Raw genomic sequence first — 12,345 nt, 5'->3', positions numbered from 1 at the left:
GCCATTATCTTAAAATCTGCTGTTAACTCGGTCTGCATAGACAGGCATGCTGTTTCCCATGCAGTACCCCTAGCATGTGCAATCAAGTTCTGAAGAATTATTTGAATGTTCATTTGAGTGTACCCCTGAACTTTATATGTGTTGTGCGTTAACTTTTCCAAAACCAAGTTCAGATGATGTTGGGTACCCACATTCTGTTGTCCCAATGTGCCTAATTGTTGAATGACCTCTGTCACACCTTCTATGTCTACACTGTTTGCTACACCCATCCCAGCACCCATGCCTCCCAAGATTGTATCTGCTAAGTCCCAGGACCTTCTCCTGGCTACACTATTCCCTGTGGAATGGGCCCATGACATAAAAGCCTGTACCAGGGTGGTAGCGATAGTGCTGCAGTTAGGGTAGATATTAGATATTACCCACTCTTCTAAGTTAATCTGCCAACTGATCAATTGAAGCTATCCATGATAACTGGAGTCGCCCTCAGTTGATTTAGCTAAAAAGGGCCACTTTTTACAACTTGATGTGTTCGGAGTCGTGGGAACCCCCACTTTTACCATCACGGTTTCCCTTCTTATCATGCAAGATCTATTTGGACCTTTAAACTCTAGGGACTGTGTCATGCAAAAACCGTATGTTCATGGTCCTTCATCCTCACGGACTAAGGGCGCTATTTTTAAACTCCGTCATTCTAGTTCCATCACCCTTCCATCATAGAGAGTCCCTGGGGTGCTACCTGATGTATCCCAGGATTCTACCTCTCTACTCCAAAAAGTCCCCTAATCCATTAAACTCACGTCCCATGCTAACCCTTGTGGCCCTCCCCAGAAGAATACTGTTGGTACTGTTTGTTCTGGGAAATTGATTAGCATCTCAATGACAAAAGATGTTCCCAACTGTCCTGATTGGACCTTTGCCCCCCCCTTATGTCCTGAGGCAAAATGCGCACTTTAGGTCGGGAAGAATGTACTCTCTGCAATCTTTCAATTAAGAGTACCTCCTCACTTACCCATCTAGAATGAGGATACATGGTTAAATATGGATTGTGTAGGATTGTCTCGTATGGTGAACCATGTAGTTAGGATGGTGTTACCTGTGTTGACTCTCCCTTCCTCGGGATCGCTCTCCCCACCCTCTTGGTTACCTGAAACTGTGACTGGATCTCGATTCTTACGACTTGTTCCAAGAACCGAAACCCTTCTGCTTTCCAGCCTTTGTGTATATATAGTTGTTTTAGGGACACCCTCTGTTGGCCACTCTAGACTGTGGTGTGGTTCCTCACTTCACTTCTGAAGGAGAAGGGACGTTTACATTTACTGCCCGTTCCTCTCCAGTATAGAAGAACCCCACTCCGAAGCACCAAGACAAGGTGATCCTGCAACACACTCCACTTTTTGCATGTACCCATTGTATTTCAATGTACCTTTTAACAGGACTTCGGTTTGGTGCGTTGGTTCCGGGAGTGTGACAATCCAGAGCAGATTTAAGCTGCCATGCACATCACACTTCCAGCACACCTGACCCTTCAAACCTTTCACCATAATTGTGCCATTAAATTTGTTTCCACCTAGCACTAGTGATTTTTTTCTCCTTCCCTATTCGGTCCATTCGGAACAATCAGCAGGAAGTGCAAAAGGATCAGTACCTTTTCCTCCAAACATTAACATGCTTGGGCCTTGTGTTCTCATTAACCCCTTATTGTTCATGAGAATGTCCTCTCCTCAGTCTCCTAGGACGAAATGGCAACCTAGGATTACCATCAGCACGGTACTCTTCATTATGAGAGCACCTCTTTGGGAAAGAAAAACATTAGCAATTTGAATTATGCTTTGCTCAGTCAGTTTTTTTAGTCTCTTTCTGACTTCGAAAATCTCGCTGTTCTCCAAACCAGGATTGACCTTTGGAAACTTTTGCTTATCTGAATGACATGTCTGTCTCTGTCTCTGCTGCCAGCACCTCAGCTTTCTCGATTCCATATTGCTAAACTCCTGAAACCGAAATACAAACAAATCAATTCTTATTAATGATTTGGGTTTCGCCCTTCGGGCTTTTGCTCTGTACGCCTTAGATTGATCAATATATACCATAATTGATCACGTTTCTTTATAGTTCTCTTGAGCTTTATTTACTCTTTTTGATAGAATGGAGCTACACTCCTCTCCACTACCTTATGTACAATGTCATAAGTACTTACCTTTTTAAAATATGCTCCCACGGACTTCACTTTTGGAAGCTCTTACCTCATCCCCCCGTACATACTCGGCCACAGTATGTACTGAGTACGGATGCCACACTCTTGTTGCTGCTACCTGCAGACTGCTTTTCAGCTGAGCTTGCAATGCTCTTACCCATTTTTGTTTACTTATCTAGAACTTCATTGATCACAACCAGCTCTGCTTGAAGTCCTGTTTGTTGTACCCTCTGACCAATGTTTGCAAATGCTACTACCTCTATACTTGCCCAAAAAATGGCTACCTCCCTGTCGGAAGGTGTGCTTTCTTTGCACTTTAACTACAAAGGGTTCAGGCTGCTTCGTATGCCTGCATGAGAATCACTGAATGCCCACTAGGTAGGTAGTCCTATGGTAAACATTATACTGATACACTGTCACTCTGTAAATGGAAACTCCTTGCATCTTTTTAATTGCCCCTTGAACTGCTTTCAGTTCTGTTCTTTGTGCTAAACTTGGTAAGAGCTGGAAAAGATATATTTGACCAATTAGTGAAAAAAACATACAAAACTGCCAAGCATTGACCTCTTTGTCAATCTCTGGCCCTGTCCACGACAAAAACCAAAAACAACGTGTACTGTACCACCTCCTGTACAACCTTATGTACTGTTCCCCCCCCTTTACTTTTGGGAACTCCTGTTGCACCATTGTTTATGGTGCTTCACTTAAAGGAATAATCCCTTAAGTAACCCTCTCCAGATACCACCCTGATCCGCTCTTGCCAATCATTATCAGGGGAATATCTGACATCTATGTGTCTCCATGTACCTTTCTTGAAAACACTTCCTATGACCTCAGTAACTATGATTGTCTTATAGCAACTGCTTGTTTCACATATTCTGGCATTCTTTTTCCCCGTGACCAGACTCTGGAAAAATAAACTGGATCCCTGGCCCCCAGGCCCCCACCCTCGCTGACATAATGCTAGTTTGCCAGCTTCTATGGGCATTGAGGGCGCGCCCTTTTCGTGGGCTCTTCCAGCACCCCCCTCCACCTACGTGAACTTCACATGTCACAAATGTTGGGGCGGCCGTTCCCTGAACTGTGTCACCATCTTGGAAACTGGAACCTGACAGACATTGGTCTTAATGCAAACCTTAGACAAAAAACAATGCAAACACATTGACATTTTTACAATATGATTTACCCTGCAGGACATCTTGCAATCCCACGCCATGTTCAGACACACAAATCCTGCATCTTCAAACTTCGCCCAAACTCACAGACAGATACACGTAATCCTGCATCCAATCCATCATACAGCTTCAAACACAACTCCATGACAGACATCCATCCATACATCCCTCCCCCCTGTAGAATGGCACAGGGGTGTGCAGATACACAATACAGCAATACTCTATCTACACACATACAGTCAAAAAAACAACTGCTATCCCTTTTAAGGAAAAACAGCAGATATTGAAACTAAAACCATTCAGCAAACTTTCATACACCCAGGCATAGTCATCTTTCACTCACCAACTCAAGTATAACAATGCCTTCTCGCATACTACACAGAAACAACTGCAAACCACAAGATACCGCTGAAAAAAAAATCACATACTCTGCATAAGCTGCAAACTCCCACACTTGAACTGAGCTGCTGTGCTAAATACTCGTGGGAGGGGATAAGGACTTTGCAGCCAAAAAACAAACAAAACCAAAACAGAGCACAGAATGCATTATAAAAAACTTGTATATCAACAAACAAATAAAAACTTGCCTGAACATTCCGATGTACCTCGAATGACAGTTCATATAGCTGTGGCAGATATTTCTCATGAATTTCTGAACGCCCCTGGAGCTCTGAGACCTCTCTCAGTGGATCCATGTGTTCCCCTCACGGCAATCTGCCTGGCAGCGCCCGGGATTGCTCCTCCTCTGAATCCTGTTTTGGCACTAACCGTGTGTATGGCACAGTTTGTGACATCCTAGAGATTCGCCGCTGTATTACTCGAACTTCTTTCCATGCTCCGGGCTCCTTGCAACCCGCACTCACTTATCTTTCTTGATAAGCCTTCCATCGTCTTCTCCGCTTTTTCTGCTGTGAAAGTCCTTGACAGACTGATATCTCTGGTCCTGGACCTTTTCTGCTTTTTTCTGTGAGACAGCACCGGGTTTCACAGCACCAATTGTAATAAATATTTGTTGGTTGCTATTGGCAACAACACTACACCTTCATTCGGCACCATATCACAGGAAGTGTGATATCTTGACACTCATCACAGCAAACAGCATAGGAGATAGAACGTCTTAGATGTCATCAAAGGTTTCAGAGTTTATTTGTAAAACAAATAAACAGATGTGTTCATCAGCAATCTTATATCTTCATTACATGTTACCTCCCTCGGCAAAGCAAACAGTCTGTAGAATCGTATGTGTTTCATGCATACTTGGTCTATCCCTAATGACGAGAGACCAGGCTTTCTCTTTGTTACATCTATGCTAGTTGCACTTATATATACAGCATACAGATAATGTAGAAGGAAAGTAGAAACAGGAGTGAGAAGTAAAGTCAAAGTAAGAAGTCCCCTCCGGAGCCCATGTTGGCTATTCTTATACTAACCTCTAAAGAGTTAAATGTGACATCCTCCCGCAGGGATGATCCAGTCCCCATTGCATGCAATTGGCTGATAATAGCATGTGATGGATGACCCTATCTGCACCTGCTCCAATGGGACAAGCCAAATATGGCGTTTCCTCTACTTGTACCCAGAAATTAGGTAAAATGTTCCCTGGCTATTGTTTACCTTTAGGGAAAATGAAAACACTCGATGTTTACAGTAAAGGCTGCCTGGATGTCTGTACATCATGGACAGATAAGCACTCTGGCCTTGTGTGAGACACAGGACCATGTTCCACACTGCTTCTAGAAATGCTCCTTAAAGGGAGACTGTTTACAAATCAAGTCTTTTAACTAAACTCAGTTAAAGTAACTGAGGCCTAAGAATTAAGCATATCATACTTCAATTCTAACAATGTTCACATTTGCAATCTAGTACAGCTATACCAGGAAGATACCTTCAGATTCTCCATAGCACCTTTTGGCGAAGCCAATCATTATATAGTTTATATCAGGAAAAGCTCTTTAGTGATACTGTAAAATATAAATTACTTATCAGTAAAGTGTTGCATCTTGCAGGGTTCTCTGAAACAGTAGGAGAAGAAGAAGCAGTCTAATAACACCATTCAAAAGAACAGCAATAAAGGAAACATATCATAATTCACCTCTAATATCTACAAGTTAGACATCACAGTCTATTAAAGAAAACCATCACTAAAAACACATCATAGAAACCTGGGACAGAAGTAAAATTCAAGAAAAAAAACAAGAAAAATATGACTACTAGGAGGAGGAGAGAGATAGTGGATAAATAAAATGTCTAACTGGTTAGAAGTTTTAGGAATTTGCATTCTATGACATGCTCTACAAATGACATAGAGAGTTTTTCACTGCTCATAACTTGCACCTCTGATACATCTTTACCACAACTGTCACTGAGAATTATGTCATTCCCCGGCTCAGAAGTAATGTGATCTGACGGTTCACACAGAAAGTCATAGTTTGTCTTCATCTATTGAAATGGGAATACCTACATCTATGTCCATAAAATGATCTATCACAACTCCATGTACACTAGTAGTCATTGTTAATGTTATATGGACATTAGACATCTTGATGATTTGTCCTCTTACGTGTCTCAAGGCAAGGAAAACTAACAAAATATAAACATGCTACTAAGGTATATTGACAAAATAGAATAGGATAGAGAAGCTTAGAACATGATATCTTGATATGTCCAACATTGTACTGTATATACAAGTTTGCAAGTAACAATAGCTGATACTTACTATTTAAGTCTTGAACAGTGTAGGAACATTTGGAAGAAAGTACCATTCTTTGCACCCACATTTTGCATGGAAGTAATTTTAAATTACCTGTAGGAACTTTGTTGGATTTGTATAGACACGGAACACAAGAATTTCAAGTAGCTGTAAAATTTCCTGAAAAACAGAGCATATTTTTCAGACTATAAGATGCTCCGGATCAAAGGACATACCTAGATTTAGAGGACAACAATCTGGGAAAAACATTATACTAAATCTTTTGTGTCTATGGTGCAGGGGTGTCTTGTGGATCTTCTTCCCCTAAGCTCCCGAGTGCAGTGGCCTGAGGTAGGGATTAGATTGTAAGCTCCTGAGGACAATGATTAGGCAGGAAGATACTGGATAATGAAAGGCATACATGGCTTCATGGCAGCTGTGAAGCACTGCACTACTTTATTGTGCTGAACCTAAATGAAGATCCACAACTTTATTCAAAGCCAATATAGGAAATACACCAAGACAATAGCCAAACAAACTTAACATTTTCATTAAATCATCCAGGACAATACATTCCAGTAAAGAAAATCTCCAGTTCTTTGAATCAACAAGTTAAGATATTTTTTTTGTCAAATGCTGTTATTTTTAGTAAACACTATTCTGACCACAGGGACAGCATTACCTATGCAATTGCAATATGCTCCTCCTTCCATTCCGTCTATTGACAACATGGTGCAGCTGGGATGATTAGCATAACTCAGCCTCCCGGAGTGGCTATGTTGCTCTAAGTACACCAGCAGCCTGCACCTCACTGTCTTTCCCCTCAGAAGATCATCTTCACCCCGTCATCTGTCCCGGATGCAGCGGCTATATAAACAACGTGGGCGTTCTTCTGTAGTGTGTAGCTGCTGGATGAGTGGAACAGCGGCTTTGATCTCTATACACACGAGGGCACTCTTCTGTACTGTTGCTTGATGACCTCATTATCAAGCTACAGTATGCTTGAGCGGCCATGTGTGTATAGAGATAAAAGCCGCTGTTCCCGCTCATCAAGCTACACACTACAGAAGAACGCCCGCGTTGTTTATAGAGCTGCTGCATCCGGGACAGATGACAGGGTGATGCTGATCTTCTGAGGGGAAAGATGGTGAGGTGACGCTGATCTGTGCAGGCTGCAGGCTGCCCGTGTATTTAGAGCAACATAGCCACTCCGGGAGGGCGAGTTATGCTAATCATCTGCAGGCTGCACCATGTCAAGAGGAGGGGTAGAGCCGAGCTTAGCCAGGGGAAATTGCGGCCAGTACAAATGAGCGGGGGTATATGTATTCAATGTAGGAGGGAAGGAGGGGAGCCCAGGGGCCGCTAGACTGCCAGGGATTTAGGGGAGCTTTATGGTCACATTCGCACCATAAGACACACCAACATTTCCCCCCTCTTTTTGGGGGGAAAAAAGTACGTCTTATGGTCTGGAAAATACAGTAATTCTATTTCTGAAACTTGTCCTTTTTTTTTCAAAACAAACCTCTCTGTGTTTTCTGACGAACTTTCTCACTGTCACATGCTTCGTAGCCTTATTAATATTAGTTATTCTAAGACAAATGTATTTTTGTCTGCATGTTCTTATGAATTATGTTAGGAGAAAGCAAATAGCATTTACAAACAATTAAATAAGTGGTTATATCTGAGCAAAAATGGACCTACACAGTTCATCAGTAAGTTGTCATAAGTGAAGAAAGACAATGAATTTAAAAGAGCAGTGCAGTGACACTGACACTTTCTTTATTCATTGTGAAAACAAAGCTCTACTAATATACAATATTCTAGTAATCTGCCCACCAACAACAGCAATGTGAAAGGTGAAATTGGTACAAACCATAGCTGCATGTTTATAAAATTTTGGGAAAAATGTTTTTAATCTTAAAGGAAAACTATCGATTCACATATTTTTTTTTCAATTGACACAGGAATTGTTTGGGAAGTGCTGCTAAGTACTGGTGTATACATTTTAGTAGCAACTTCTTTGTTTACTGTTAGCAAAATACTTTCAAACTTTACTGACGCCAAAACTGACGGCTGACTGAGCCATGAGGAGAGGGAAAATTCCCCTCACACTTGATCAGTTAACTCTATGTGTAGCTCTGTGTGTGACAGAGAGAACAGCTGCAGATCCTGTGTCCTGTGTTTCTGACTGAAGTGTCTGAAGAGAGCAGAGGAAATGTAACTAATTGTCACAGCTTTTCATACTGTTTTTGCTTTCAGAGTTTGATATGTTTGATATTTGCTTTCTGTAGTCTGATATGCAACTCTGGCTGTGCATTGAAGCAGACACCCCTTCTGCAATAGATTTGTACCAATATAGCTAAATCCTACCCTCAATAAATTACAGTTTTTGCCTCTGATATTTAACATGAAAAGTAGGAAAATGTTTACACAGCTACTTAGACATTATTTGCACACTGTCATTTTAGAACACTTGGGTATCGATAGTATTCCTTTAATTTTTTGCTGTGGTTCTCAAAACCATTTCACTTTTTTTTTCAATTTTCAATACTCAATTACTGTAAGCATCCTTAAGAAGAAAAAAGAAGCTCCACTAAAATGCAAAAACCGGTTGAGGTAAATTTTACACTTGCCAGTGTGGAAAACGCATGTATTTTTCTGCAAGAGATTTTTCAGACATTGTGCACTTTTGTCTGAATTTAAATGCGCACATTTTTCCACAGTGGCAAACTGTCAGTGAGAAAATGTACACTGAGAGCAATCTTATGGTGCACTTGAGTGCATTTAAGTGTGAACAATACCATTGACTTACATTGGTTTTAAGTTGTAATGTGAATTTGTAAGTGGGAACATGCAAGCGATCTTTGAAATGTGAACCCTGCCTGAAAAAAGAAAGAAAGAAAGATAAACCATTTTTAATATGGTATTTGCTAAATGTATCCTGTTTTGTAGTGGTGGTGGTGAGGGGGGGGGGGGGGTAGGTGAACAGGCTAGTTTTTTTTATGATTATATTCATATAACAGAGACTGAATAAAAATTAACAGTTTAAAACATAGCAGGTATTTGCATTCCCACCACTGACAAAAAAAAACAATAAAAGTGAAGAATTGTTGTTTTTTTTCAGAACTTTATATGGGTAGCAGTAGAGTGTTGTACCATGTTAGCCATTAGTAAAAGCAAAGCATTTTGGATCAGGATACTTTCATTCTAATTAAAAACTTTCATCTTTATATAGGATCATGCTCAGATCTTCATATATTATGGATTATGCTGATCCAGTAAGGAAACTTAAAAATATCCCTAAAAGTTTTCTGGACAGTTAAATGGTCTTGGCCTGAATTCACTAAGCTTATCTCCTGTCTTTAATAATGTTTCTAGAGTTATCACCATGGTGATGAGGCATGTAGTATTCAGGATTCAGGAAACATTTTACTTCAGGCAAACCTAAAGTTAACTTTTCTGTCTTTAAGTTAACTCTTCAATCCTTAAAGGGAACCTGAACTGAGTAAAATTATTTAAAATAAATGCATGATGTAGCTGCAAATTAATTTTACATACTTACCTCGCCGTCAGTTCCAATCAGAAGCTCGCCATTTTCTTCTTACTGATCCCTTCTAGTTCTGACAATATTTTGTCAGAACTGAAATATACCAGTTGTGGTCAGTTGTATATCAGCAGCTGTCAGTTACAACTGAATGTGCAAGGTAATGTCCATGTTTCCCTATGGCTCAAGTGAGAGATATTACAGTTTAACAGTGTGCTGACCAGGAAGCGGTTATGGGGTAATGACCATTTTCAGAATGGAGGATAGAGAATGTCATTGAACATAGTGGACAAACATGACGCAGGAGAGGAGAAAGAGATTGAGGAGTAGACTACACGGGAGGTAAGTATGACTTGTTTATGTTTATTTTGACTTTTAATTTTCAGTTCTGGTTCTCTTTAAAATAACTCCAGAATTCTAAAGTTGAAGACTAGAGATGTAGCGAACAGTTCACCGATGAACGGTTCCAGGCGAACTTTGGTGGTTCGCGTTCGCCTGCACCAGGCGAACTTTTGCAGAAGTTCGATTTGCCCCATAATGTACTATGAGGGTCAACTTTGACCCTCTGCATCACAGTCAGCAGGCATATTGTAGCCATTCAGCCCCCCCCCCCCTTATATAAGGCAGGCTCGCCTGCCATTACACTTACTCGTGTGCCTGCTAGAGACAGACTAGGGACAGCTGCTGCAGACTTGTTCTACTAGGGACAGATTAGTTAGGTTCTTGGCTGCTTAGCTTGCTCCTGGCTGATTATTATTGCTTTTATGCACCCCTCAACAGTTCTTTTCAGAGCTAATCCTGTACTTTTTTTTTCTGTGTGTCAAACTGACACTTTTGTTGCATGCACAGCCTTGCTAATTCATAGTGTGTGTGCCACTGCCAGCAGCCCAGCACATTCAGTGACTACCTGTGTGTGTGTCAGGGAGCTGCACATTGTACTACCCAGTACTGCATATACCCAGTACCTGTTGTGTTTACTTAACCCACCTCATCACTGCATATACCTAGCTTTGTGTTAAGTGAACCCAGCTCACTGCATCTAACTACCTGTTGTGTTGAGTGAACCCAGCTCACTGTATCTAACTACCTGTTGTGTTGAGTGAACCCACCTCACTGCATATAACTACCTTTACTGTTCAGTGAACCCACCTCACTGCATCTAACTACCTGTTGTGTTGAGTGAACACACCTCACTGCATATAACTACCATTATTGTTCAGTGAACCCAGCTCACTGCATCTAACTACCTGTTGTGTTGAGTGAACCCACCTCACTGCATCTAACTACCTTTACTGTTCAGTGAACCCACCTCACTGCATATAACTAACTACCTGTTGTGTTCTGTGAACCCACCTCACTGCATATAACTACCTTTACTGTTGAGTGAACCCACCTCACTGCATCTAACTACCTGTTGTGTTGAGTGAACCCAGCTCACTGCATCTAACTACCTGTTGTGTTGAGTGTGAACCCACCTCACTGCATATAACTACCTTTACTGTTGAGTGAACACACCTCACTGCATCTTATTACCTGTTGTGTTCAGTGAACCCAGCTCACTGCATCTAACTACCTTTACTGTTCAGTGAACCCAGCTCACTGCATCTAACTACCTGTTGTGTTCAGTGAACCCAGCTCACTGCATCTAATTACCTTTACTGTTCAGTGAACCCACCTCACTGCATCTAACTACCTTTACTGTTCAGTGAACCCACCTCACTGCATATAACTACCTGTTGTGTTGAGTGAACCCAGCTCACTGCATATACCTAGCATCCCCCCGAGATGGACAAAATGGAAAAAACAGATAGAGGAAGAGGTAGAGGCAGACCCAGAGGAAGGCCACCAGGCACCGGCAGGTCTGTGCGAGGTGGTGTTGCTGTGATTTCATGCGGACCTGGCCCAAAATACAGTGCTCAGAAGAAGGCACATGCCATCACTTCCCAAAGCTGTGAGGACGTGCTTGAGTATTTAACACAGAACACCTCATCTCCCGCAACCACCAGCGCTACAACAAGCACCACATCCGCTGCATTTGACACTTCGCAGTAGTTATTTGGTGGTGGGGAAATCACTGATTCACAGCCATACTGCAACAACAAGAAGAAGGCACAGGTACACCACCTCATACGTCTGAGTTAGGTGGCGATAGTATGGTTGTAACGTGTGAGGAGGGGGATAAAGAACCACCTGAAGTTGGTGCAGTTCAGAAGGTGTCTGAGGAAAGTGAAGCTGGGCAGGAGGATTATGATGACGATTATACGGATGTCACGTATGTTCCCAGTAGAGGAGATGACCAGGGGGACAGTTTGGAGGGGGAGTCAGAGAGGAGTAGGAGGAGACGACTCCATGATAGAAGCAGAGGGAGCTCATCCTCAGAAACAGCTGGGGGCAGTGTCTGGCGCCATGTATCGCCAGCTATGGACAGCCAGCCAACATGCCCTTCAACGTCAGCTGCTGATGCCACCATAGCGCCATCACCCCAGGGGGGCTCAGCGGTTTGGAAATTTTTTAACATGTGTGTCTCAGATCGGAGCAAAGCCATCTGTTCTCTCTGCCAGCAAAAATTGAGCCATGGAAAGGCCAACTCTCACGTAGGGACAAGTGCCTTACAAAGGCACAAACAGCTATGGAAAGAACACTTGAGGAAAAGCAGCACCCAAAAGACAAGCCACCCTCCTTCTCCTCTTACTCCTTCAGGTGCATCGTCTTCATCCGCTTTCTCCCTTGCACCTTCACAGCCACC

This window comes from Hyperolius riggenbachi, chromosome 2 (assembly GCF_040937935.1).
Source record: "Hyperolius riggenbachi isolate aHypRig1 chromosome 2, aHypRig1.pri, whole genome shotgun sequence".
In the NCBI taxonomy this organism is placed as follows: Eukaryota; Metazoa; Chordata; class Amphibia; order Anura; family Hyperoliidae; genus Hyperolius; species Hyperolius riggenbachi.
Note: the sequence above shows the minus strand (reverse complement) of the source record.